The sequence below is a fragment of the Schistocerca gregaria genome, chromosome X (assembly GCF_023897955.1).
Source record: "Schistocerca gregaria isolate iqSchGreg1 chromosome X, iqSchGreg1.2, whole genome shotgun sequence".
Taxonomy (NCBI): domain Eukaryota; kingdom Metazoa; phylum Arthropoda; class Insecta; order Orthoptera; family Acrididae; genus Schistocerca; species Schistocerca gregaria.
Genome location: NC_064931.1, coordinates 634,241,285 through 634,266,476, shown reverse-complemented (window position 1 = coordinate 634,266,476; position 25,192 = coordinate 634,241,285). Strand labels below are relative to the sequence as shown.

General features: G+C 45.3%; 1 protein-coding gene across 4 annotated transcripts in view; it reads right to left on the bottom strand.

Annotated features, from left to right (window-relative positions):
• Window positions 1-25,192, bottom strand: part of LOC126297938 (ecdysone-induced protein 74EF) — an 844,422-nt gene that overhangs the window by 649,216 nt on the left and 170,014 nt on the right. For all 4 annotated transcript variants that reach the window (XM_049989256.1, XM_049989260.1, XM_049989262.1 and 1 more), the window contains exon 2: window positions 11,545-11,648. The gene's annotated coding sequence lies outside the window, so the exon portion shown is untranslated. The remainder of the gene's footprint in view (window positions 1-11,544; window positions 11,649-25,192) is intronic.

Sequence of the window (25,192 nt, the reverse complement as noted above, 5' to 3'; positions counted from 1 at the left end):
GACTTAACATCTGAGGTCATCAGTCCTCGCGCGGTTCCAGGCTGAAGCGCCTAGAACCGCTCGGCCACTCCGGCCGGCCCTAATTTTTCATCTTTTATAGCTTGGTTCAAAAATGTTCAAATGTGTATGAAATCTTATTGGACTTAACTGCTAAGGTCATCAGTCCCTAAGCTTACACACTACTTAACCTAAATTATCCTAAGGACAAACGCACACACTCCCATGCCCGAAGGAGGACTCTAACCTCCGCCGGGACCAGCCGCACAGTCCATGACTGCATATAGCTTGGTGTAATGTACAACCAATGCCTCTCGTTCTTTATGTTCCTCAGTCTTAATGACAGAACTGATGATTGCAGTAACCGAACCGTCGTTACAAATAAAGTCATATGTTAAGCGGTCTAAATTATTTCATTCACAGTGGTAGGGGACTCGCACAGGCAATTTATTGCCATTATTATTAATTAAGTTTAACTAATTCCTTTTTCCACTATTAATTCATAAAAACAGTCTGCAAGATAGTATATTAACAAGAGATTTTATTTTTCGCTACAAGAGGATTTGCTTTGTTCTGGCCGCTGGTTTACGCTTGGATTAATCATGAGCGTGGGTTTCGTGTGATTCCAGGCATAGGTACAATAATAGTGACACAAAGCTGAAACACTGTCGAAAAAACAAACCCAAGGCACGACCGATCAGTACTCTACGTAAGTTCGAGAGCGAAGAGTAAAATGGGCATTATAATAGTCAAGCATATACCGTGAGTGAATAGTACAAGTTCGTTTCCATACAAGAAACACATTGCATACCAGCGACATTTGCACTGTTCTGTAGATATTTTAAGTGTAATACACAAACAAAGATAAATGGGTTACGAAATCAGATGAAAAGCAATTACTCTGTAATATCCTTGTAAAACTCCGAAATTTTGTTGGTGGAGTTCGGGTTCACCATGCGTACGATTATGTAGAGGTATTTAAATGTAGTGTACGTATTATAAAATTCTTCCGACAAAGCCTACACTTTCATTCGCTTACGTTTTGATGAGCCCCATTACAGGACGTCTGCAAGGTCTCGCTGTCGTTTCTAAAAATCATAACTTGGAAACTATTAGAGACAGAGAATCGTTTATTGTAAAAACGTTTAGTATCCCTCGAAGTTTTCTTCCCTCTGTCCTCTGTTACAAGCTTTGACTTGGAGTGCGTCTAAATGGTGACAGACCAGCAGAAGGCGCAATGTTCCATGAAGAATCCAGGATCCTAAACTCTGACGACGGTACTGCTGAATTATGGACGTCAGAATGAGAGGGAACCACCGACAAAAACAAGGATAACGAGCTTTTTAAAAACTTTAAAGAGACAGACAGTGTCAAAGAACTTCCTCTAGTGTGTGTCCCCCCTCGTCAAAGCACGTGCCGACAAAGTGCAAGATACATTTCAACGCAGCCCCTAAAATTCAGTTCGTCGTGCATCACGCGAATTGAAGAAAACGCTGTAACGGTCCATAGAATCACAGACAGCAAAGTACAAATGAGTCAAGAGTTCAGGCAAACGATCGTCCTCTGCCAGCTGTGGCCATCATACTCAGGTCGTGTCACCTCCACCCACCTCCCCCGCCTGCCCAGCTCTCAGGGAAAGGAAAAAATATAAAGTAGTCAGATGTTTTTCTTTCAAGAATATTATTTAAAAATCAGTATTACGCAGATTTTTGAAAGGTTCGGTTCCATTCAGCCTCCATAGATACTGACAATGGCTGCCTGAAAAAGTGCCTGTTTGCAGGTGAGGCAACGCTCCACCTTTCTGGCCATGTGAATCGGAGCAACATTAGAATTTGGGGGCTCCGAGAACGAGTAAAACACACGTGATCACATCCGTGATAGCCCGAAGGTTAATGTTTGGTGTGGCCTAAGGCACGATAGGGTAACAGACCCATTTTTCTTCGCAGAGAAAACCATATCGGAAAGTTTTTACCTGAACGTGCTCGAACATATTTCTTGCTACCACAGATCAAAGATTTGCAGTCGTCCATCATATCCCAGAATGATTATGTACCCCCAAACTGGAGTTTAAACGTGAGAGGGTGTGCCGTATTACACATTTCCTAAGAGGTGGATGGGACGCGATGGTCCCATCGCATGGCTCCTGCACTCGACAGGTGTCACGTCATTAGACTTCTCTCTGCGGGGATACGTCGAAGATCGCGTGTACACAACTCCAGCGACATTACTACCGATCGTGCATAGAATAGTTGGTGCTGCAATGCTGACTGTAATTGGGCAGAACTCGAATATCGTCTTGCTGTTCTACGAGTAGTGAGTGGAGCACACACTGTAATTCTGACATAACAGAGAAAAAATTGAGACCTACTAAAAGTTTTAAAATGAACCACAATGCTCTGTCTCTAATAGTTTCCTAATTGTGATTTTTTGAAACGATAGCGAGACTTCACGGACACCTTATATTTCTTTAACCGACCAAGATACCGAAACTAGGTTATGGCCATATAATAATATGCGCAATGGTAGATATTAATTGGTCACTGAAAGTTTTCGAAAAAGTATCCGTGAAATGAGCTGAATCTGAAACGCTAGGAACCGCTATCGGCTATCGTGGAATAAACACCGCCAATTTAGCCTCTAATGCTAGGTTCCGTCATTGTTTGGAGCAAGGAAGTCGGCCTATGCTGTTAAGATTAAACATAATTCCATTTGGACAAAGATAGAATGTCAGCTACGATTGTCGTAACTCATAATAATGCTAATAGTTTAGGAAAACTAAATGGTTCAAATGGCTCTGAGCACTATGGGACTTAACTTCTGAGGTCTCAGTCCCCTAGAACTTAGAACTACTTAAACCTAACTAACCTAAGGACATCACTCACATCCATGCCTGAATCAGGATTCGAACCTGCGACCGTAGCGGTCGCGCGGTTCCACACTGTAGCGCCTAGAACCGCTCGGCCACCCCGGCCGGCTTAGGAAAACTATTTCAGATCTATGTACGTATTCATAATTAAGTGAACAGAGCCCAACTTGGCACTTTTTACACCACAATAGCCGATTCGGATGGCCTAGCATTTCAGTTTTTGCAACACCAGCATTAACAACAGTTATATCACTGTAATCGTCTTTTCAAGAGATTCCTAATGCCACAAAAAAGTATGTAGTTCCATTTAAAAAACACATACGTCCTTCAATTTCTCAGTTGATTCAAGAGTTTAGTCGATTGAGCATGTAACAATGTTACGTATCCCTCTGCGTGCTATTATTCCCCGAAAACCTCCTTTCGATATCTCGAAGAGTCCACGAAATAAAGGTGTTGCAAGTTTTAGGTGGCGTGCCCAGTATAACGCTTACATCAAGAACTGGGCAACATACACACAAAAAAGTGTGGAATTATGTTGGCATTGAGGAAAATTCCAATCATTGAATGAGGGAATTAGAATGTCTTATAACTAAGCTGCTCGGCAAAGAAATGAAGAACCTACAAAAGGAGGAGGAAACGAAATGAAACTTCACGGTTTGAGAGTGTATGTGGTGTTATTTCAGTGATTACAATACAGATTTAAATTTACAAAGAGGTTGTCAGTATAAGCCTACTTATCAACATCATTTTGCACCCCTTCTCGCGCGGACGCATGCACCGATTCGGTTGGGAAAGATGTCACAAAGCTGTCGTATCCTCTCCTGAGGCAACATGGCTCACACTTGTGAATAGTCCTCGATATCCTGCATACAGGCACTGGGTTGGAGTTGAAGTCAGAGCTGATCCGATACATATTCTATCGGGGACAGATCTGGTGATCTTGCTGGCTACGGGAGTATATCAACATCACGCAGACAGTTCATAGAGACACATGCTACGTGTAGACGAATATTACCTGTTGAAAAAAAACCACAATACTGAAACTTCATGGCAGATTAAAACCGGGAAGCGCTGACTACTGACGAATTGCGTCACATTGCGTTCAACGATGAATCGTTATTTTGCAATACCCCCGGATGACCATCGTCGGCGAGTATGGCGACGACCTAAATATGGGACCAATTCTTCCAATGTTTTGGAGAGGCACAGCGGTTTTACTCGTGGCGCCGTTGTGTGGTGAGCCATCGATTATGACTTCAGATAACAGCTGCTAGTGTTCTCACAGCACAACCGGACATCCTGCATTCTCATTTGTAACATTTTATGCGACAGTATTGTGGTCCAGAATGAGATTTTCACTCTGCAGTGGAGTGGGCGCTGTTGTGAAACTTCCAGGCAGATTAAAACTGTGTGCCGGACCGAGACTCGAACTCGGAACCTTTGCCTTCGCGGGCAAGTGCTCTAACCGTCTGAGCTACCCAAGCACGACTCACGACCCGTCCTTACAGCTACACGTCTGCAGGAGAGCTTCTGTGAAGTTTGGAAGGTAGGAGACGAGGTACTGGCGGAATTAAAGCTGTGAGGGCGGGTCGTGAGTCGTGCTTGAGTAGCTCCGACGGTTAGAGCACTTGCCCGCGAGGCAAAGGTCCCGAGTTCGAGTCTCGGTCCGGCACACAGTTTTAATCTGCCTGGAAGTTTCACAACAGCGCCCACTTCACTGCAGAGTGAAAATCTCATTCTGGACCACAATACTGTCGCATAAAATGTTACAAATGAGGACGCAGGATGTCCGGTTGTGCTGTGAGAACACTAGCAGCTGTTATCTGAAGTCATACTCGATGGCTCACCACACAACGGCACCACGAGTAAAACCTCTGTGCCTCTCCAAAACATTGGAAGAATTGGTCCCATATCTAGGTCGTCGCCATACTCGCCGACGATGGTCATCCGGGGGTATTGCAGAATAACGATTCATTGTTGAACGCAATGTGACGCAATTCGTCAGTAGTCAGCGCTTCCCGGTCGCGGTACTAAAACCAATGGAACCGCTTTTGTTGTTATCTTACTATCAGCCTGCGCGTGGAGGGTAAGTTCCTTTTCTACTACTTGTACAAAGTAGTATCGGACGTATGACGCAGAATGACACACATTGTTTCACGGAGTCCATTACTTGTTCTCGTATGACTGGCGCAGATGTGAAGGAATAATGATGTGCACGGTGCACAATACGGCGATCTTGGCGGCCGGAGTGGCCGAGCGGTTCTAGGCGCTGCAGTCTGGAACCGCATAACCGCTACGGTCGCAGGTTCGAATCCTGCCTCGGGCATGGATGTGTGTGATGTCCTTAGGTTAGTTAGGTTTAAGTAGTTCTAAGTTCCAGGGGACTGATGACCTCAGAAGTTAAGTCCCATAGCGCTCAGAGCCATTTGAACCTTGAGGATGAGTGTGACTGCCTTCACGTTCTCATGCAGTCCAAAAACTGGCCCACTGTCACACCTGAATGCCCCAACAATCTAGATACCGGACGATTCGACTAGCCGGCTAAATGGACTCTCGCAATGAGGCGCTTTCAAACTTTACCAGGTGCTCATGACGCTGTCTCAGATGAGTGTCCATTTAACATCCGACGCTGTTCACTCCCGTTATATAACCTACCACACCTGATGACAACGCTACATTGGGGCAGCACTATCCTACTCTGGTGGTCGTCCTACCTGTCACAGCGAATAGCAGCTCCAATCATTTACAGAGTGAGAGTTATTGAACTATATGAAATAAAATCATCATAACTTCGGAACAGTTTGCGTTAGGACGTGAAAACTGCACAGTTGGCCGCGGGGCATGATGGGAATTTGTACGTGCACTCCTGGTTTTGTTTAGCGACTAAGCCTACTTTCATTTGGATGAGTTCGTCAATAAGCAAAGTTGGCCCGTCTGAGGGACTGAGTATCCGCATTTCGCGAACGAGGGGTCCCTTCATTCTCAACGGGTGACTGTGTGGTGTGCAATGTCCAGTCACGGAATAATTGGTGCGATATTCCTTGATGGTGTGGTGACTACCGAACGGTACGTGAAGGTTTTGGAAGATGATTTCATCCCCATTATACAAATTGACGTGATTTCGACAAGATGTGGTTCATGCAAGACGGAGCCCGACCCCATCGAAGCAGGAAGGTGTTTTATGCCCTGGAGGAGCACTTTGGGTACCGCATTCTGGCTCTGGGGTACCCAGACGCCCCTGGCAATGGCTTCGATTGGACGCCATGTTCTCCAGCTCCTTGTTATGAAGCTATGTTAAAAACAAGGTGTACAACAACAACCCCAAACCATTGCTGAGCTGAAAACAGCCATTCTGGAGGCCATCGACAGCATCGATGTTCAAGCGGGTCATGCAGAATTTCGGTATTCGTCTGCGCCACATCATCGTCAATGATGGCAGGCATATCGAACATGTCATAACCTAAATGTGAATATCTGTAGTGACATTTACATGTTGAATAAAGCATGCGCCCGCCGTAGTTTATAACTAATTTACGTTTTTTTTTCATATAGTTCAATAATTGTCACCCTGCACGTACTCACCGATGATGTGTACGTGAACGGAGTTACATTGACATCCGCCTATGTTTTCCGGGAGCATCACCTTCTTTTGCAAGGCATTGCTCTTCAACAGCCACGTTAGGCAGTAAAGTGATTTGAGCACGATGCAGTGAACAGCGTGAAATACTGCGCGTGTTGCATAAGTTAATTTGGTGGGAGTGTTTTGTAGAAGGCTAAGCCTGGGACCAAAGCAAACTCAGGCTTATCTATTTCTAAGGCAAAGCCCGATGGTGTCGGTAATTGTGATGAGGGCCATTACGAGGGAATAGAAAGCTGAGAGTGGCCAGGACCGCGCTAGAACGGCGTTAGTCCCAGTTAGGCGAGGTCGCTGGCCACTTTAACGGCGTCGTATTTTCGCCATGGCTAGCGTTTTACGATCTCGCTGACGCGAGTTCACTCCTCAAGTGTTACAGCTAACGCTCGCATCAGGCACCCCTCCGCCGCCAGGGCCTCGCAGGGTTATCCCTCCTCAAGTCTTTATTCTATCTACACCGTGGCAGCTATAGAGACAACAGAAAGTGACTGTATGACGAACCTGCCTCATCTCGTTGCTCTGATTTTCCGAACCCGTCGAACACCATATTTCCAAAAAAGCAAAAGGTTAATATTTATCAACAAATGCTAAGATTTACTGTTTCGCTATTTCCTGAGAGTCTTGTCAGTGGTTTCCAAACTTTTGTGGCACACTGCTGGTATTAATCGGTTCTCAAGTTTCGTTTTCTATCGTGAAGCCTCGTTATTGCTACTGCCTCTTGTCGACTGTTCTCGCTGCATCCTAATGTCTTCACGTCTGTCGGCATTCCAGCGACAGATATTTTGGTGTCTCATATCTGGCACTGAAATGTTTTCTTGAGTCGAACGGCGTCATTTACTGTGTGTGGCGTGCCTCCGTTTCTTTTCTAATTGAGAGATTTTCAGTGTTATTGCCTCAGGCGTACTAACCTCCATTTTTTTTTTCGAAAGTTTACTGCACTGTCGTACTTTATTATTTAGCGCACGCTGCTGGGTATAAGTGCTATGTCTGCACAAAGTAATTCTATAATTGTGCTCTGTCGATAGATCATGAAGTTATTCAATGAGTTACACTGTGAATTTCTGAAAAATAAATGGATTTGTATCAAAGTTAAAATCAATCTGTCTTGAGTAATATTATTATTATTCGGGATTTCAACCACAGGTTCAACCTTTTTCATTTTTCATTAAATTATTCGTTAATGTGTCAGACTGCTAGTATAAGGTACTGAAATAAACATTATTGTGTTGAGTAACTGGGGTATAGAGCCACCCGTTACTGATATAGCCACGCTCAAAGTTAATGGCCGCACAGCAGAATCAGTCATGTATTTCATTCGAAAGATGGACTAACAAGATATTAAACAGGCGGTCATAGTGTTTTGGCTCATCAGTGTATGTGGACGATACGTTCGCTGTACGGCCTCATGGTGAACAGAGCTACAAAGGTTTCACCAATATTTGAATGAAATGCACGGGAAGGTGCAGTTCACACTCGAGACAGAGAAGAATGGCGCAGTTCCCTTCCTAGACGTGCAAGTATACAGGACAACGGAGGGCACACTAGGACACTGCGTGGAAACCTACAAATATGGACATGTTTTGCAGGGCCAACCCAACCACCACCCAGCACATAAGAACTCAGTTATCCGTTCTTTGGCTATCCGCGCGTAGCGCCTAAGCGATGCTCAAAACATAACTAGTCAGCTCAAAAGGCTGCCACGCTCATGGCCAATGGTGACAACCATAAGTCGACCCAAACGGACATTGCAAAGAACAACAGAAAGCGAGAGAGGCAACAAATTAACAAACTGCACCCGGAAGAGTGCTTACCATAAATGAAAAATGTCACAGACTGGACTGGTAAACATCTTCGTCGGATTGGTGTCTAGCGTGTCTTCCTCAGTAGCCTGAAGATCCATGATGTGCTGGGCTGCACTAAGGAAAAGGTAGATGCTTTACACGCTGCAGGTGTGTACAAGGTGGAATCTCAGGGTGGAGAAGTGTACATCGGTGAGACCGGGAGGGCAAAAGCAAAGCGGAAACGGGAATACGAGAGCTACATTCGTCTAGGGCAACACCGCAAATCTACGGTGGTGGAATACTAGCAAGGCAGCGGCAAGAAAATAAAGTATAACGATACCTGCGTACTTGGCAAGCAGTCGAATCTGATAAAACGCAAGATCAGAGAAACCACCGAAATACTAAAACACCCCAACAACATGAACAGGGAGAATGACCCAGCCTTACCCCATCCTAGAGGGTCCAATAACACGAGAAGCGAGCGCTACCGGCAAGTTATGCCGAAGGAACGCATGATCCCATGTCTCATTTGCTGATAACCACCAATCATGGCACACAATGCAAGACGCAAGACAACAGCAGATCCCCGTCCCTCCACCCTAGTACTACAATAAAGTTCCCTCTCCTTCCACCTCAAGAACCAATCGTAACAAGGATTTTTTAAAATTGTGACGTAATGTCATGCTCAGTGAGCAGTAATAACAAATATATAAGTGATCCTTCACAACTAAAACACAACAGTAGACCCAGAAGATGGTCACTGTAACCGTGTCAGAAACGTTGACCTCTGCAGTACAGTTTTTTACGATACCATATTTACAGGGGAAACACGCCATCGCACTACCCCTCAGATTTAGTTGTAAGCTAGCCCACTGGATAGTCCATCAACACTTACAAACAGATTAAGCACGAAAACAAGAAGGAGGGGTACTGAATTGTGGGAGAAAGAAGAAAAATATAAACAGTGGACGGTCCACATTTAATATATGCAATATCCAGGAACGCGAATGACCGTCGTGTTGTGGTTGTGTGGTCATGGCGAAGGACTGTGAGAAGGGAGATCTGCGTTCAAATCTCACTCAGTCCCATTTTTTTCACAAAATTACGAATTTTCCGTTCGGTCATCGACGTGCCTGTTGGCTGTATTCAAATTTGTGTGTGTGTGTATGCGCGCGCGCGCGCGCGCACATATACCACGTGCTATGCCTCTTGCTTTCCGTTTTGGAAGTTTTGACTCTTAAATTCCTTCCTTGTAACACAGTTCACCCCCGTTTATTTGTTATGTCCATTTCTGTGAGGGGTCTATACGGCATCTCGACTGCTATCGCTATTCATCACATTTACTTGCAACTGATATTCTGTGGTGAACAGTGAGAGCAGGCGAGATGCCACATACACCTTGGGACAGAAATGAACATAACAAATAGACCGGTGTGATTTATGTTACAGCGGCGGAATTCAAGAGTCAAAACTTCCAAAACGGAACGCAAGAGGAATAACATGTGGTATATGTGTAGAACAAATAGGAAGTACGTACGCCTGGAGGTCCCTTCGTTACACGTTGCAAACTGACATTACGCCATGACACATACACAAATTTGAATACAGCGAGCGGAAATGTCGATGACCGAACGGCAAGTTTGTGATTTTTCTACAACAAAAAAAAAGAAGTAGAAAATTGGAACCGCAGTGGTAACACCGGTTCCCGTCAGATCACCGAAGTCAAGCGCTGTCGGGCTGGCTACACTTGGATGGGTGACCATCCGGTCTGCCGAGCGCTGTTGGCAAGCGGGGTGCACTCAGCCCTTGTGAGGCAAACTGAGGGGCTACTTGATTGAGAAGTAGCGGCTCCGGTCTCGTAAACTGACACACGGCCTGGAGAGCGGTGTGCTGGCTACATGCCCTTCCATATTCGCATCCAGTGAAGCCTATGACCTGGGGGATGACACGGGGTCCGGTGAGTATCGTTGGCCCCTCATGGCCTGTTCGGGAGGAGTTTAGTTTTTTCCTCTGTCGTTGTCCAGCACCTTGACCACAGAACCACGACACGATGGTCATTCACGTTGCTCGATATTGCACATAATAAATTATGACCGTTCACTGTTTCTATTTTTCTTCTTTTTACCACAGTTTACTACACCTTCTCCCTGTTTTCATGCTAGATCTGTGTTCAGTTTTTGACGGGCTATCCAATGGACCAACTTACCCTTAAATCTGAGGGGTTGTGATTGAGAGTTTCCCTTGTTAGAAAACTTTTATCTCACATGACTGACCGCGGAAGGATAAGCAGTTATACAAACGGTTTGTTTCAAAATTGTCATAACTGTTAATACGTTTATACCACTGTGAGAGAAGACGAGCACTGCCTTCATGGAAAAATGTTTGTGGCTGTCTACGGAACCATGATTGTATCCAGTGGTGCACCTCTGCAACCGAAGAAAATCGACGGTCACGAATGTCTTTTTTCAGGGCTCCAAAGATATGAAAACTTCATGAGGAGGGATCAGGATTGTGTGGATGATGAGTAAGTGATACTTAGCAAATATGAAGCGCGTCATGGGGTCCAAACGCCCAGGAATGTTGCAGGATGATGCCTGTCCACATTTGGCCAATGCTGTTTCCACTACGGTGCAGAATATTCAGTGGGAAGCCCTTACACAACTTCCACATAGTCTTAATATCTCCCCTTGTGATTTCCATATTTTTGGAGCCCTGAATAGAGATATACGGGGCCGCCGATTTGCATCCGACGAAGTGCTACAGGGCACAATCAAGGTTCCGAAGGCAACGGCAAACATTTTTGCATGACGGGATTGACCGTTTTGTGTCACGGTGGGATAAGTTTATTAACAATTATGGCGATTACTTTTGATATAATAAACAGTTTGTTTACTTTTTCCGTTTGTCTGGTTTTCACCTGGCTACCACTTATATGTCACAGTTGGGTTCACAATATATGACTACTCTCTCGGAGCGTGTGAGGGATCTGCACAGATGCGAACGTGGTCGGTGTCTAAGGATACCGGACCCGCGACGCGAGGACGCTAGGCGTTTGCTGAAGGCAGACCTGTTGGAGGCCTTTGCCATCACTTAGAGCTGAGAAACTAGCTACTTCTCCTTGTCTCACTGTCTCACCTTTAAAGACAGTAACGAGTTTTAGAAACACACACACACACACACACACACACACACACACACACACACACACACAACGCAAGCACACGGACACAGAAATCTTCTACAAATGAGATGTTGAGTCCACCAACCTGAGCACTGTGGCCACGCCTTCGTTGGGCGTAGGGGCCTGTTTCCATCAAACGGGATGTTAGCTTTCTGCCCTCTAAGCAGGTGCTTGTTGTCCGAAACGGTCCTAAAACAAAAACAAAAGATATTATTTCTCTGTCAGCGCATGTCATGTAAATTAACTCGTCAACACACAGATTTCTTATACGTGAACCAACATAGCAAAACAATGATATACTACAAACGAAAGAATTTGTCGGCTAGGGAATCTACTTTAATGAGGGTGCGTTTAGGGCCAAGTGTGTCAGATAACCACATGAGAATTTATTTAGTGCTACTATTCAGCTTGAGGTATAAATAAATAGCATGTTTATTAACTAAGCAAACAGTTCCGTTTAACTTGTAAAATTATGTAGGATTATGTTAAAAATTGCAGTTGTATTGAAATTAACGAAAACAAAAGTGTGTGTATGTAGAAAGTAATTTGATTTACATTGAGATAGACCTACGCTCTGGCAAAAACTTATCTTGTAGGGTAGACGTGCGCATAAAGTGAAAGACTAAAAACGAGGATCACAGAGGCAAGGCATGAGAAACCGGAAACTGTGATGAGTGTGAATGCCCAGTGTCAGAAACCGGACGATGTTGCGCTGTGATAAGTAAGTACTGGACTCATTTTAGGGAGGACGGGTACTCAAATTCGCCTCCATTCATATAACTTTAGGTTTTCCGTGGTTTCCCTAAATTGTTTAAAGCGAATGCCGGGATGAGCCCTTTGTGCTCCATATTTAAAAACTCGTCGTCGACAAGATGTTAACCTTAACGTATCTTTCATTTGAGTGTGAGTATAGAAGAAGTGTGCCTTCTCATGGAAAACGAGCCAAAGTAGAAATAAGGACGATCAACAACATACAATATTGGTTGAATCTAATGAAAGGTCCGTTTACTTGCAATTTTAATTTTTTCGCTTTCATTTTTTGTCTTCGTCTTCATAAACACTCTCTGATCAGAAGTATCGAAATTGACCACTAGATGGCACAAGATGCGGACCCATCACTGTAAAAAGACTGGGATTATTCCCACTAAGATGGAACTTAATACCAAGAGACATCAACAAGCTTCTCTCTACACGCAGTCGAATCTTTACTGGTAATGATTTTAACACAAAGCCCTCTGAGTGGAATTCGACTTTAGTGGTCGTCACCAAATGTGAGCAGCAGAGGCGCACAACGAGGTAGTAGTTGGGCCCTACCACCCGACTATCTACCCTCCCCGTGGTCGCCCCGATGTCTTAGACACAGCCATCTTAAAGGGGGCGGGACATCAGACGCATGCATCTACTAGATGTGCACTCTCGTCTGATCACGTTCCAGTAATTTTTGATCTAGATATTGACGGACATACCAAAGCGAACGACCGCCAACAACTGTGGCATGTGGACAGGGATCACTTTCAAGGGCGTGTAGCAGACACACTTGCTGTTATCCCAAATCACGATGAACCCGGAGTGGATGACACGCTGACAGTGTTCACACACCTCACATTGCAAGCTGTTGACGCAGCCATTCTCGGGCATCCGCATAAATCGAGAGATTTCTCCAGAGAATTTCCACCAAACATCCTGAAAATCATTAAGAAGAAAAACCGATTATTTAGAGAATGGCAGCTGACACGAAAACCTGCGACGAAACGACGTCTAAATCGCCCTTGCGCGAAATAAAGGTCGTTGTCGAGCAACATAGAAATCGGAACTGGGAGAAAAAAAGATTGCCACCTTCACATTGGACGAAAACAGTGCGTGGTTCGTGAGAGAACAGTTTCTACTGACGAAACACGGCATTCCACCGCTGCAAGTCGGGCGTGAAATTGTCTGCGAGCCGGATACCAAGGCAAATTCCTTGGTGGATGCGTTCGCGAAGAATTTCACGCCTATGGACGCCATAGTTGACAAGCACGTTAGACTAGTGGAGGAGAGATTACCTGTAGTTATGGGCAATCGGGATGAGGATGACTTCATTAACGAAATCATATAGGAGGATGTACAAAACCAGCTCTCCCACCTTAATCAACGTAAGGAAGGCGGTGTTGACCAACTAGAAAAGATTATCATATACAAATGCCGCCAGGAGCAGTCGGGATTCTGACTGCGATATGTAACAACATTCTACGGACCGGCAGATCTTCTCCGTGTGGAAACTCGTGGAGGTAGTTGCAATTTCCGAACCGGGTAAGGATCTGAGACTTCCTCATCACTGTCGGCCGATAAGCGTTCTGCTGACACTTTCAAACATTTTTCGTTGGGTCACGGACATCGCGTCGGATGTTGTGGAATCTTTACGATATTATCCGACGCCCGCGAACCAATGATGCAGTTACTACGTTGCGAAAATCTTAAATAGCACTCTCAAAAATATTTGAAAGGTTACAGCCTAACGACCGCACAGGCATGTCAGGGAGGAGCGCCTCTTACCAGATGAGAGGAGCGTTCCGATTTCGGAGGATGTCAGCAGTAACTCCTTAGGAGTGCTGGACCATCGAGAGCACCTTGGTGTGGTAATCCTAGACGTGTCCATGGCATTGAACGGCGTGTGACATGACGGCCTCCTATTCAAACTTTTCGTATTGAGAGTACCGGTGTCCACGCCAGCCTTACGTAATTGGCCACGTAGCTTAAGCGCGCAAATTATGAGAAGTCGTCTGCAAGAACCATGTGACAACTTAGTATCTTGGGCCACCAAGTGGAGGCTCAATACGAATGCGGCCAAGAGCCAAGCTATGGTTATTACTAGAAGAAGTCTTCCAGAAGATTTAGTCCTGCCTCGTATCGTGGGAGGCCACGTCCCATCGTCACGAACCCGGAACAACCTCAGCGTCACCCTAGACAGACATATGACCTGGGGACCTCACGTAAAGCATTGGGTCGTCCACAAACGCTTCACCCACTTCTAAATCCAGTTTCAACGCTCCCGGACAGTGTGGAGTCACATTATACCTGGCGCTCATTCGGGCAATGATAGAGTATGGGCCTGTTCACTGGTGTAACGCTGTCCACGTCTACATGGAACCACCGCAGAAAGTGCAGAACAGAGCAATTCGTCTTGCTGTGCACTTGCCCAAGTGCTGCCCTACTAAGGAGCTTCACTAGCAGGCAAGCGTCCCTCTGCTGAGGGATCGCATCAACAGACAGACAGCTCGTCAAGTCTATCAATTGGCGCAGCGGTAGGAGAATCTGCTCAAAAAATGTCCAAATGTGTGTAAAATCTTGTGGGACTTAACTGCTAAGGTCATTAGTCCCTACGCTTACAAACTACTTAACCTAAATTATCCTAAGGTCAAAGACACACACCCATGCTCGAGGGAGGACTCGAACCTCCGCCGGGACCAGCCGTACAGGGAGAATCTGCTCATCGACAGTATGGGTAACCAACTGCATTGGCGTCCGGTCACATGGTGGCCAGACCTACTATGTGAGTAAATGTACCTAGCAACCGCAGTTAGCACAACAAAAACTGACGTACTAAAACGAGAAGAAAAACAAATGAACAAGCAGGCATTAAGTAAGAAGGTACTGCGAGTGTCAACACTACAAACAAACGAGATCAAGCGATCTCCAAAAGTCTTGTGGTGTGTTGGCAGCAGAGAAACAGTAACAGCAGAATGGGTAGATCAAGAGAGCTCAGTGACTTCGAGCATGGACTTGTCAGTGTATGTCAGGACGTCACCTAAGTAACAAATTCATCAGGCACATTTCAATCCTTCTAAAGCTAGCCAAGTCGACTGTTAACCACGTGATTGTGCAGTGGAAACGCAGAGGATCAACCAAAGCTAAATCGAGACTGAGTAGATCTCATGTAGTGATGGACAGGGAACGTCGAGCATTGCTCAGAGTGGTTGTAAAAACTCCTCCAGCACAGGTCATGAACGCCCAAAGGTACCGACCAGCCGCCGTGTCATACTCAGCCCACAGGCGTCACTGGGTGCGAATATGGAGGGGCATAAGCACTCCCGGCCGTATGGCCGAAGCCGCCACTTCTCAATCAAGTAGCTCCTCGGTTTGCCTCACAAGGGCTGAGTGCACCCCGCTTGCAAACAGAGCTCGGCAGACCGGATGGTCACCCATCCAAGTACAAGCCCAGCCCGACAGCGCTTAACTTCGGTGATCTGACGGGAAGCGGTGTTACCACTGCTGCAAGACCGTTGGCAGTGGTTGTAAAAGATCGTATGAAATTAACGGAGGGAACACTCGTCAGTTACGAATGTCAGTCCAGCTAGAACAATGACTGTACATAGGGAGTTTAAAAAGAATGGGGTGCGATGGTAGAGGAGCCCCTCATAAGCCACATATTTCTGTGGTCAATGCTAAGCGACGCTTCACGCAGTGGGCAGAGCGACGCCACTGGGCAGTGAGTGACCTGGAAACAAGTGATTTGGAGTGAGAATCACACGATACCCTGTGGAAATCCTATGGAAGGCTTTATTTTTGGGTAACGCCTGGAGAACTTTACCTACCATCATGTGTAACTCCAACAGTGGAGTACGAAGGAGGTGGGATTGCGGAATGGGATTGTTTTCCGTGGCTGGGGTGTGGTACCGTCATGGACACATTTTACAGCACTGTATACCGCTGATAGTAGAGGAATAGTTCGAAGACGGTTACTTAGTATCGGAATGACAATGCATCCTTCAGAAAGTAGGGTCTGTGAAGCAATGATTTGTGGACAATAACATTCCTGAAGTAGACTAGCCTGTCCAGAGTCCCGACATGAACCCAGTAGAACATCTTTGGGAGGAGTTAGAAAGATTTCGCTTGGTACCTCAGCGCCCACGCTCATTTCCTTCTCTGGTTTCGGCTCTTATAGAAGAATGGGCTCCTATTCCTCAACAGACATGCAGACACTTTATTGAAAGTGTCCTCAGCAGAGTTCAAGCAGTCATAAAGATGAAGCGTGAACACACCCCATCTTAATGTCTGTATACTTTTAATCAGATAGTCTATTAACAACATGCGATAAGCTAACACTGGCAATGCGGACAGGCATCCGACTTATACATTTATGGGGCATTAGTTGGTGAACGGCTTAACTGATTAAAGGAAATTACAGGGTTAAACAGTTTAATTTACGGAACTTGGCAGAACACTTTCTTGACTTAGCTATATTTTTACTTGTTTATACACTCCTGGAAATTGAAATAATAAAACCGTGAATTCATTGTCCCAGGAAGGGGAAACTTTATTGACACATTCCTGGGGTCAGATACATCACATGATCACACTGACAGAACCACAGGCACATAGACACAGGCAACAGAGCATGCACAATGTCGGCACTAGTACAGTGTATATCCACCTTTCGCAGCAATGCAGGCTGCTATTCTCCCATGGAGACGATCGTAGAGATGCTGGATGTAGTCCTGTGGAACGGCTTGCCATGCCATTTCCACCTGGCGTCTCAGTTGGACCAGCGTTCGTGCTGGACGTGCAGACCGCGTGATACGACGCTTCATCCAGACCCAAACATGCTCAATGGGGGACAGATCCGGAAATCTTGCTAGCCAGCAAAGTTGACTTACACCTTCTAGAGCACGTTGGGTGGCACGGGATACATGCGCACGTGCATTGTCCTGTTGGAACAGCAAGTTCCCTTTGCCGGTCTAGGAATGGTAGAACGATGGGTTCCATGACGGTTTGGATGTACTGTGCACTATTCAGTGTCCCCTCGACGATCACCAGAGGTGTACGGCCAGTGTAGGAGATCGCTCCCCACACCATGATGCCGGGTGTTGGCCCTGTGTGCCTCGTTCGTATGCAGTCCTGATTTTGGCGCTCACCTGCACGGCGCCAAACACGCATACGACCATCATTGGCACCAAGGCAGAAGCGACTCTCATCGCTGAAGACGACACGTCTCCATTCGTCCCTCCATTCCCGCCTGTCGCGATACCACTGGAGGCGGGCTGCACGATGTTGGGGCGTGAGCGGAAGACGGCCTAACGGTGTGCGGGACCGTAGCCCAGCTTCATGGAGACGGTTGCGAATGGTCCTCGCCGATACCCCAGGAGCAACAGTGTCCCTAATTTGCTGGGAAGTGGCGGTGCGGTCCCCTACGGCACTGCGTAGGATCATACGGTCTTGGCGTGCATCCGTGCGTCGCTGCGGTCCGGTCCCAGGTCGACGGGCACGTGCACCTTCCGCCGACCACTGGCGACAACATCGATGTACTGTGGAGACCTCACGCCCCACGTGTTGAGCAATTCGGCGGTACGTCCACCCGGCCTCCCGCATGCCCACTATACGCCCTCGCTCAAAGTCCGTCAACTGCACATACGGTTCACGTCCACGCTGTCGCGGCATGCTACCAGTGTTAAAGACTGCGATGGAGCTCCGTATGCCACGGCAAACTGGCTGACACTGACGGCAGCGGTGCACAAATGCTGCGCAGCTAGCGCCATTCGACGGCCAACACTGCGGTTCCTGGTGTGTCCGCTGTGCCGTGCGTGTGATCATTGCTTGTACAGCCCTCTCGCAGTGTCCGGAGCAAGTATGGTGGGTCTGACACACCGGTGTCAATGTGTTCTTTTTTCCATTTCCAGGAGTGTATTTACTTGAAGAGATCTCGCATCACCGAGAAAGTCTAAAACCTACCAGAATACAATGTTCAGACACTTATCTAACACTGACAGGCGTTCATACAGAGGACTATCAGAAGTCATCTTCATAGCTCCATCGAATTGCCGAAGTAGTTCACTGTGGAATATCGGTGGCGTTCTGTGCGGTGAGGACTGTTCATGCGAACCCAAACGCGTTATAGCCCGTGCAGACACGTAGAATACAACGAAGGGTGGAATCGGTGATATTCGGCGGTGAGGTCGCTCCAATCTCTTGTAGGGATGGCCAGTGACGATGGCACAAGTGTTGCGTCCCACTTTCGGAATGGCAGCATACTTTCTGTCATCGACATATATTTCGTCTATTTATTTTTTCTGGTTCCTCGGTATAGTTTGAGCCGAAGCTGTCTGGAAATAGAACGAGTCGCTGTGTACGCAATTCGCACAAGATTGGTAAAAAAGTAAGCGTTAAAACAAGAGCTTCAAGTAGAGAATTTACTGCTAGGAGTCTGAGAGCATGCGTTCTGAGAAGTGCCATTCTACATATTACTTGCTCCCACATACATCTCGTGAAATGACCATGACGTGAAAAATTGAAGGTATTAGAGCATATATATAGTCTTTATCGCCCGACGCCCTTCCCACACACCATTCGCGAAGGGAACAGGAAAGGGGAAACTAACAGCAGTATCACAAGTACTCTACACCACACTCTGTAACGTGGCTTCTGGAGTGTGAGTGTAAATGCACATTTACATATACATCTGCATCTATACTCTGCAATCCATTCTGCGGTGTGTGGCGGAGGGTACTTTGTGTACCACTGTCACTTCCCCACTTTCCTGTTCCAGTCGCGAATGGTCCGCGGGAAGAATGATTGCCAGTAAGCCTCCGAGTGGGCTCGAACCTCTCTAATTTCATCCTCACGGTCTTTCCGCGACATATATCTAGGAGGAAGCAATATTTCGGTAGTCTATCTAGGAACGTACACTCTCGAAACTTTAACAGTAGACCACACCGTGATGCAGCATCTGCCACTGTAGATGGTTGAGCATCTCCGTGATGCTTTCGTGCATACTAGATGAACCTGTAACGAAAAGCGCTGCTCTTTTTTTGGACCTTTTTCTATTTCCTCTATCAATCCTTTCTGGTACGGATCCCATACAGCCGAAAAATATCCAAGTATTAGTCGAACGAGGGTCTTTTAAGCTACCTCTTTTGTTGACCGATTGTATTTCCTGTGGATTCTCCGAATGAATCTGTCTGGCATATGTCTTTCCTGCGATTAGTTTTATGTGGTCGTCAACTTTAAATCACTCCGTACACATATTCATGTTGTTGTTGTTGTTGTTGTCTTCAGTCCTGAGACTGGTTTGATGCAGCTCTCCATGCTACTCTATCCTGTGCAAGCTGCTTCATCTCCCAGTACCTACTGCAACCTACATCCTTCTGAATCTGCTTAGTGTACTCATCTCTCGGTCTCCCTCTACGATTTTTACCCTCCACGCTGCCCTCCAATGCTAAATTTGTGATCCCTTGATGCCTCAAAACATGTCCTACCAACCGATCCCTTCTTCTAGTCAAGTTGTGCCACAATCTTCTCTTCTCCCCAATCCTATTCAATACCTCCTCATTAGTTACGTGCTCTATCCACCTTATCTTCAGTATTCTTCTGTAGCACCACATTTCGAAAGCTTCTATTCTCTTCTTGTCCAAACTAGTTATCGTCCATGTTTCACTTCCATACATGGCTACACTCCAAACAAATACTTTCAGAAACGACTTCCTGATACATAAATCGATATTCGATGTTAACAAATTTCTCTTCTTCAGAAACGCTTTCCTTGCCATTGCCAGTCTACATTTTATATCCTCTCTACTTCGACCATCATCAGTTATTTTACTTCCTAAATAGCAAAACTCCTTTACTACTTTAAGTGTCTCATTTCCTAATCTAATTCCCTCAGCATCACCCGATTTAATTTGACTACATTCCATTATTCTCGTTTTGCTTTTGTTAATGTTCATCTTATATCCTCCTTTCAAGACACTGTCCATTCCATTCAACTGCTCTTCCAAGTCCTTTGCCGTCTCTGACAGAATTACAATGTCATCGGCGAACCTCAAAGTTTTTACTTCGTCTCCATGAATTTTAATACCTACTCCAAATTTTTCTTTTGTTTCCTTTACTGCTTGCTCAATATACAGATTGAATAACATCGGGGAGAGGCTACAACCCTGTCTCACTCCTTTCCCAACCACTGCTTCCCTTTCATGCCCCTCGACTCTTATGACTGCCATCTGGTTTCTGTACAAATTATAAATAGCCTTTCGCTCCCTGTATTTTACCCCTGCCACCTTTAGAATTTGAAAAAGAGTATTCCAGTCAACATTGTCAAAAGCTTTCTCTAAGTCTACAAATGCTAGAAACGTAGGTTTACCTTTTCTTAATCTTTCTTCTAAGATAAGTCGTAAGGTCAGTATTGCCTCACGTGTTCCAACATTTCGACGGAATCCAAACTGATCCTCCCCGAGGTCTGCATCTACCAGTTTTTCCATTCGTCTGTAAAGAATTCGCGTTAGTATTTTGCAGCCGTGGCTTATTAAACTGATAGTTCGGTAATTTTCACATCTGTCAGCACCTGCTTTCTTTGGGATTGGAATTATTATATTCTTCTTGAAGTCTGAGGGTATTTCGCCTGTCTCATACATCTTGCTCACCAGCTGATAGAGTTTTGTCAGGACTGGTTGTTCCAAGGCCGTCAGTAGTTCTAATGGAATGTTGTCTACTCCGGGGGCCTTGTTTCGACTCAGGTCTTTCAGTGCTCTGTCAAACTCTTCACGCAGTATCGTATCTCCCATTTCGTCTTCATCTACATCCTCTTCCATTTCCATAATATTGTCCTCAAGTACATCGCCCTTGTATAAACCTTCTATATACTCCTTCCACCTTTCTGCCTTCCCTTCTTTGCTTAGAACTGGGCTGCCATCTGAGCTCTTGATATTCATACACGTGGTTCTCTTCTCTCCAAAGGTCTCTTTAATTTTCCTGTAGGCAGTATCTATCTTACCCCTAGTGAGATAAGCTTCTACATCCTTACATTTGTCCTCTAGCCATCCCTGTTTAGCCATTTTGCACTTCCTGTCGATCTCATTTTTGAGACGTTTGTATTCCTTTTTGCCTGCTTCATTTACTGCATTTCTATATTTTCTCCTTTCATCAATTAAATTCAATATTTCTTCTGTTACCCAAGGATTTCTAGCAGCCCTCGTCTTTGTACTTACTTTATCCTCTGCTGCCTTCACTACTACATCCCTCAGAGCTACCCATTCTTCTTCTACTGTATTTTTTTCCCCTATTCCTGTCAATTGTTCCCTTATGCTCTTACTGAAACTCTGTACAACCTCTGGTTCTTTTAGTTTATCCAGGTCCCATCTCCTTAATTTCCCACATTTTTGCAGTTTTTTCAGTTTTAATCTACAGGTCATAACCAATAGATTGTGGTCAGAGTCCACATCTGCCCCTGGAAATGTCTTACAACTTAAAACCTGGTTCCTAAATCTCTGTCTTACCATTATATAATCTATCTGATACCTTTTAGTATCTCCAGGGTTCTTCCACGTATACAACCTTCTTTCATGATTCTTAAACCAAGTGTTACCTATGACTAAGTTGTGCTCTGTACAAAATTCTACTAGGCGGCTTCCTCTTTCATTTCTTAGCCCCAATCCATATTCACCTACTATGTTTCCTTCTCTCCCTTTTCCTACACTCGAATTCCAGTCACCCATTACTAATAAATTTTCGTCTCGCTTCACTATCTGAATAATTTCTTTTATTTCATCGTACATTTCTTCAATTTCTTCATCATCTGCAGAGCTAGTTGGCATATAAACTTGTACTACTGTAGTAGGTGTGGGCTTCGTATCTATCTTGGCCACAATAATGCGTTCACTATGCTGTTTGTAGTAGCTTACCCGCATTCCTATTTTCCTATTCATTATTAAACCTACTCCTGCATTACCCCTATTTGATTTTGTGTTTATAACCCTGTAGTCACCTGACCAGAAGTCTTGTTCCTCCTGCCACCGAACTTCACTAATTCCCACTATATCTAACTTTAACCTATCCATTTCCCTTTTTAAATTTTCTAACCTACCTGCCCGATTAAGGGATCTGACATTCCACGCTCCGATCCGTAGAACGCCAGTTTTCTTTCTCCTGATAACGACATCCTCCTGAGTAGTCCCCGCCCGGAGATCCGAATGGGGGACTATTTTACCTCCGGAATATTTTACCCAAGAGGATGCCATCATCATTTAATCATACAGTAAAGCTGCATGTCCCCGGGAAAAATTACGGCTGTAGTTTCCCCTTGCTTTCAGCCGTTCGCAGTACCAGCACAGCAAGGCCGTTTTGGTTAATGTTGCAAGGCCAGATCAGTCAATCATCCAGACTGTTGCCCCTGCAACTACTGAAAAGGCTGCTGCCCCTCTTCAGGAACCACACGTTTGTCTGGCCTCTCAACAGATACCCCTCCGTTGTGGTTGCACCTACGGTACGGCCATCTGTATCGCTGAGGCACGCAAGCCTCCCCACCAACGGCAAGGTCCATGGTTCATGGGGGGGACATATTCATAGAAACGGTAAAAAAGTAACTGCTTCCAGGGATTGTTCTGCAGTTGTGTAATAGTATAATAAACGGTATTCCTGTCTACTTATATGCAGTAAGTTACGCTGAAGGTCAGTTGCCTCTCCAGCCAAGCAGCGTCCTCTGCAAGGCTCCCTGCATTTCGTACAATTTTCTAGCATCGCGACTTCTCCGTGCACATCAGAATCATCCGCAAACAGCCTTATGGAACTTCCAGCGTTGTCTATGTCATTTATATACAGTGCGAGCGATGATCAATATTCAGGGGTATGACAGGAATGATCATTCGAAGGTGTTCAGCTTCGATAATGTGAAACAAACCTCTTTTTACTGCAAGCGCTTTGCTTTCCATATTTTTAAAGGAGGAAATATGGACCAAAACAAGCAAAATTTTTTTTTAGTAAACAAGGGCTTTAAAGTGCATACCTCAAGTCTTAAGAGACATGAGCACTTCTTCAATAGAAAAAGAATTGTTTCACAGTAGCGTAGATGAACAAGGGGTCATAGCTCTTAAGGCCGGGATGACGAAGATTTCGGCTCGCGCACGATGCCGGGGCCCGAATGCCAAATCACTCAGCCTCGCTTCACATTTCCCCCACCACCAAGCCACGCTGCGCTGTCTGAGTAGGAGGGGGAGGAGGGGGGGAAGAGGGGGAAACAGCCAACGCGCCTCATTTAAACGGTAGTACAGTCGTGCAGCATGTGACTTGGTTTTCTATTTCACATTTCCCCCACCACCAAGCCACGCTGCGCTGTCTGAGTAGGAGGGGGAGGAGGGGGGGAAGAGGGGGAAACAGCGAACGCGCCTCATTTAAACGGTAGTACAGTCGTGCAGCATGTGACTTGGCTTTCTATTTCACATTTCTCAACAACACAGATCACAAACAAAACACGTTTATAGTATTAATTTATTATTTTTTGGCTTGCTGAAGACATAATTTTTATCTGGTACAAACGCATACGAACCGACGCAGACAATTTCACAGAGTTTTGCACTCAAACAGCCACGTAATCGTGAGTTATTTAGTTTCATATACGATGAAGGTCTTTCACACAAATATGTCGATCGAAATACTGTCGCACTTCCGCAACTTCATTATGCAGACATGGGAAATCTACCTGAGAAAAGCAATGTAGATGTTATGGACCGTTTTAATGTATAAAGATTTGTAATTAAAACTGGAATTACCCTGCAGGTCAGTCAGTTACATCTGCACATGCACAGAGACGCTTTCACTGAAATGGCAAAAGGTCTTGAAAACAACTCGAAAATAGATGTGAGATTGACAGTGTGCTCAAAACCTTTATGAAAATATCGTTGTAATTCTTGCAACGTCATAATGAATTCTTCAAACCTAGCATTTTCGTTAAAGTCAGTGAGCTTAGGGACTGGATTGTCTTTGTCAGAATAGATCCCTTCTACAAATTCAAAATATGGTTCAAATGGCTCTGAGCACTATGGGACTTAACTGCTGAGGTCATCAGTCCCCTAGAACTTAGAACTACGTAAACCTAACCAACCTAAGGACATCAAACACATCCATGCCCGAGGCAGGACTCGAACCTGCGACCGTAGTGGTCTCGGGTTCCAGACTGTAGCGCCTACAACTGCTCGGCCTCCCCGGCCGGCAATCCCTTCTACAACAAGATTTTCATTTTAAATGCGCCCCCATCACAACAGAAAGAAGTTACCTTGCCGTGTCTCACTGTGGACAATGTGCAGTAAAGTCTACTTAAAATACGAAGTCAGCAATCTATTCCTGATGTTCTAATTTTCGTTCCTGCACTCATTTTTCCTTTATAAATTCAACAATAGCGAGATTTAAATCGAAAAAAAAATCGTTCCAGGCATTCCTCTTGACTTACCAAACGCACTTTGCTGTAATATAAGAAGTCGGTATACTTTTAGTTCATTTCCATTAAAAACTGTTGCAACTGAAAATAGAATAATGGGTGCGACTTCAGAAATTTTACTATTCGTACCACCAGTTTCTTCAAGTGCTCCATGACTGCAAATTTAGCACCAAGTGTTTCTTGACATACAGAGCAATGAATCACGTCCGTCAATCATTGTAATTTTTTGCCCTTTCATTGTCATCTAAAAATTTAAATTTTTTCTGCATGGTACTGTAATGCAGTTTCGTAGCAAATAAGTAGTACCTGTGGCTTATGCGAATTTAGAATTCTCATCCCTCTCATATGTCATTCCTGTTCATTTTAAGGGATTGTGATGACAGATCGCTAGACTGCCTCTTTTGGTGTAAACAGCCACTGGACTTATGAAAGGCCTTCATACCACTAACAAGTAGCGAAGGGTAAACAGCGCTGAAACCACGGTTCTGCCGAACTCAGCGAGATGTGCCGACCGCAAAATACCGCACCGCATTGCTAAATGAAATGTCGCGCAGTCCGG